At 40.7% G+C, this 4326-nt stretch overlaps 1 long non-coding RNA gene across 1 annotated transcript; it reads right to left on the bottom strand.

The window, feature by feature from the left end:
- Positions 1-661: 661 nt before the first annotated feature.
- On the bottom strand, positions 662-3539 carry LOC132250629 (uncharacterized). Its single transcript, XR_009462223.1, has 3 exons — positions 3457-3539; positions 1150-1238; positions 662-937 (listed from the first exon to the last, which is right to left on the bottom strand). It is a non-coding gene; the product is annotated as an uncharacterized LOC132250629 (long non-coding RNA).
- Positions 3540-4326: the final 787 nt, after the last annotated feature.

The raw sequence follows: 4326 nt of genomic DNA on the forward strand, positions 1-4326 counted from the left end.
GGGTAGGGAACAGAGAAGCCTGAGAACTATAGAAATGGAGTTAGAAAGAAGAAAGGAAGAAGCTGGTCATAGGACAAGCAGGAAGGATCTTGGAGACTGACTTGATACAACCTGGGAATACAAAGTTAAAGTTAAGTTCAGAAAAGTTTGGGGCTGTTTCTCAATTATAAAAAAATTGGGATATTCAGTTCTAAGTCCTGACCTGCAGCTGGTGGTATATCTAGTCAATTTATTTTGGATGGGGTTAACTTGCAGTGCTGCAGTCTGTGTGCCTTGTTCTTTTCTTTTTCTCTCTCTCCCAGTTTCTCTTCCGGCTCCCTCTGATGTTTCTGAAATCCACAACACAACAACAGCTCCTTCTCTCATTATGTAAGAAACCTCACTTCCATTTAAAAATAAATTGTAAGTTTCTAGTCTTCCTGGTTGTGGACCTGAAAATGAGACCTCTGAAAAGCTGAGAAACTACACGGAAAGTGAAAAGGATCTATCATTAAAAACAACAACAGCAACAACAAAAAACAACCAAACAAAAAACCAACCCCCATAAGACTTTAAAGTGAATCTTGTTTCTTCATGGGCCAAACCCATGATTTCTGAATGCTTTAGGGTACGGGGAAATCAGGACTCATAGTAGAGATGATATCTTTTATTGGACCAACAACATTTTTGCAAAAAAGTCTTTAATTGCAAGCTGTCAGGCACAAACACCCTTCATCAAGCATTGGAGAAAAGAGTGTAAAAGTTCTCCTGGGTAGAAATGAAAGTTCGTATTTCATAGGATTTCACAGAGGAGTCAATAGATGGAAAATTCCTCTGAGCAGTCAGTTCATAGCTGGTATGAAGCCTCTCACCTCCTGTGAGGATCTGTGATGATGCCAATTATCTTGAAACAAAGGCAAGAGCAGGATTTCAGGTTTCAGACAGTCACAGTTGCTTCCTGCTTGGGGAAATATGAAGATGTCATTTAAAAAAATCGGCTAAAATTCAATATCTTCCATGTGTCAGGTATATGTTAGGGTACAAGGACTTTTCTGTTCCTTTACTGCCTCATTGAGCCTCCTCTACCCTTCCCTTTACATTGGATAGAAATTATGGATGAGAGCAATAGGAAAAACAAAACAAAACAAAACAATACTATCATTGCCTCACACTGTTCGGTCTTCCCCTCTTCTTTTGTCCAGCTTGTCTGTTTGACTTGTACTTGGAGCATAAATGTTGTTTGTGGCTTCTAGGTGCTACTGTAATGGAAGCAATAAATAATTGTAACCTCAGTCTGATCAGAAAATCGTGGGCCCAGTCTTGCTCCCAATAACTTCAAAGAGAAAAGAGAAGTAGACTTAAACAATGTGATTTTTCTTGTGATGAGAATATTGACTGCCTATTCTCATTTTAGTTGCGAATCGCACCTGTAGGTTTTCTTTTATCAACTTTTGTTTGTGATTTCCACAGAATGTTGTTTTTTACATGTTCTGCTATCTCAGTTTAGCTCAAGGTAGGACAGGCTGGCACCTTTGGGTATGTACAAGCATTACTTGTAGTTCAACATAACCATGACTAGGTTGATCTAAGTGGCCAGGTGTGCAGGTGTTTCGCAGGGCTTTGGTCACCTTAAAATGGTGTGCTTTATTTAAAGCAGGCTTGTCCAACATATGGCCTGCGGGCCTCCATGCGGCCCGCCAAGGCATTTTCTGTGGCCTGTGGTGCTGCGATGGGAAACCCTGTGTCCCTCCCCCAGGCCCTCAGCAGCTTCCTAACGGCCCTGAGTCCCGAGGGGGCCGCTTCTCATGTACTGCTGAGGACAGGAGGCAGCACGGGCACACGCAGCCACTGGGGCAGCGAGGTGGGCAGCAGCGGAGTGGAGGGTGCCTTTCCCGCATTTCTTGGGGAGGCTGTGGCCGGGAGGAGAAGGAGGAGCCCAGACTGGGGCTCTGGCATGTGGCAGAAACTCTCCCTGCCCCGCTCCACTCTGTGCCCGGCTGCAGCTGCGGCCGTGCCCAGCTGAGTCGCAAGTCTCTCTCGCAGCCTCTTGGAAGCACTGAGGAGCCCCCGTTCCCTCCTCCCTCCCCTCCCACCTGCCCCTTGCAAGGCAGTGAGCGGCAGAGGCTGCAAAGCGCTGCGCAGGTGTCTCCTGCCAAGACACATCCCTCCACCTTTGATTAGTTTCTACTCTGGCTGATATCTTTTCCACATTTGATCTGTTGACTTGCATTATGCTTCTTTCATTATGCGACAGTGTTTATTTTAGTCAAGTGTTTGGTATTATTTCATTGTTGCTTTTATATTGTTTTTATTTTGGATTTTAAACCACATTTCCAGGCCCATTTCATTGTCACTTCCTGCAACTTCATTGGTGTCAAAGGTCACATGACATCACTTCCTGATGTGATACCGCTTCCTGTGAGGTCTTTGAATATGGCTCGCCGGCCCACTGGGTGATAAATAGTTTGTGATCTGGCACCACATTCAAAAAGGTTGGACCCCCCTGATCTAAAGTTAGTTTGCCTGAGAGGTTAACCCAATCTAAAGTGCGTAACTGGGCCTAACAATATTCCTGTACATGTTCACAGCACAGCCCTGGGACTGGGAAAGCACAGCCATTTATTTTATTTCTATATTGAGATGACATGGATTCAAATTCCCTTAAAGGAAAATGTCAGTGATCCTTCTCTCAATCATTCATACATTCCACCTGGATGATTTTTTTTGGTATGCTGCATATGTTGCTAAGTGTATTAATGAGGATTCTTTTTTCCCCCTGCAGTTTGGAACTCAAGAAGCTGCAGTTAACAATAGAGCATTTTTATTGCTAGTACTTTTTATCTGTTTTGTATGTGTTTTTTTGTTTGCATTTAGAAAATATTTTTTCTAGTTCCACTATTTATTTGTAATCCACAGCCATTAAAATCATGATAATTATGTTCAAACAATATAAAGTTAACTAATGTATTCATTTAAAGAAGGGAGCTGCTGGTTTCTCCTTTGATCTGATGGAGGTGGGGGCGGTTATTTCATCCTTTTCTGGAATAGACAGTATTTACAGCACCAGAAACTCAAATTACAGGTGAACCTAAGAAAAGCTAAGGCCATTTCTGCAAAGGCTCAACTGACTTGAATACTAGTTCATGAACTAGCTGGTTCCCCCTGTGATGTTCTTTTCTATTAATGTCGCCTCTATAAACCTGCAAAAGTGTCACAGGGGTTCTACAACACCAGTAAATTCCATACAATATTTAATGTAGCTGCAGGATGAGCATTAATATTTTTCTTTTTACTCGCTTGCAATGCATACATGTATACTACACCTGATGAGGCAGTTGGCTTTCCTTCTGCATGGGCACAGGGTAATTTGTACTTGGAACTTCCTCCCCATCTTATTAATAATCCCTATATCACCTAGCTCATTGTTGGCTCCATACACACAACAGATAATAATAATGCACAATAATAATAATTTACCTCAGTGGGAGCATGATTCATTCCTCACATCCCAGAGGCAGTGGTGTGTCCCTGAACTCTGAAATTCTAGTTAGCAGCTGAAATCACACAGTTTTGGCTCAGCTGAACTTCATCAAAGAAAACCAATTAGTGCTAGGTATGTTTGTAGGGAAGAATGCTCTTAATCACAGGTTTTTAGAAGTGTAAATAATAGTGTTATATAGTAGACAAGGAAGAGAAAGAAATGTTGATTGCTCAGTTAGATTTAGTAGACCCCACTAATCAGTGAATTGAAAGTCATTTTAATTTGTTATATGTTATACTTCTATGTTCACATTCTTTATGTTTTAAATCAAAAGGTCGCATTACTCGTTATCTGGCAATTGCTTTTTTCAGTCTGTAAGGTAATTCCTCTTAAAATGCTGCTTGTATTGTGAAATTTAAGGTATAAACATACATACCCTTGGTGTAATGTATAGGTTGGCAGTGACAGTGAAACAGAGACATAGAAAACTAAAGCCTGCATATGATATCTTTCTACTCACACAAATTAAGAGGAACTCCAGTGATGTCAATGGAAGAATGCTGGTAAAGTGGGATTAAGTGACATCAGCATTGGGACATCAGAAAAGGCCCATAAGGGCTCTTGATATCCTTTGCAAATGGACAAGTGTTATTTGTCTATTATTAAAATGTTTGCAAATTATATCCACAAAAATAGACATAAAACTAAAACTAAAAATTCATTCAGATAAGATGTAGAGCTGATCTAGTCTAGTCAAGAGCTGATCTAGTCAAGAGTTTTCATTGCATAGGGAATTATTAGATTAAAAATTGTGTTTAGTTTCAAATCCAGACAAAATATGTCATTTTTAACTTATTGAAACATTT

The sequence above is a fragment of the Alligator mississippiensis genome, chromosome 5, assembly GCF_030867095.1.
Source record: "Alligator mississippiensis isolate rAllMis1 chromosome 5, rAllMis1, whole genome shotgun sequence".
NCBI lineage: Eukaryota > Metazoa > Chordata > Crocodylia > Alligatoridae > Alligator > Alligator mississippiensis.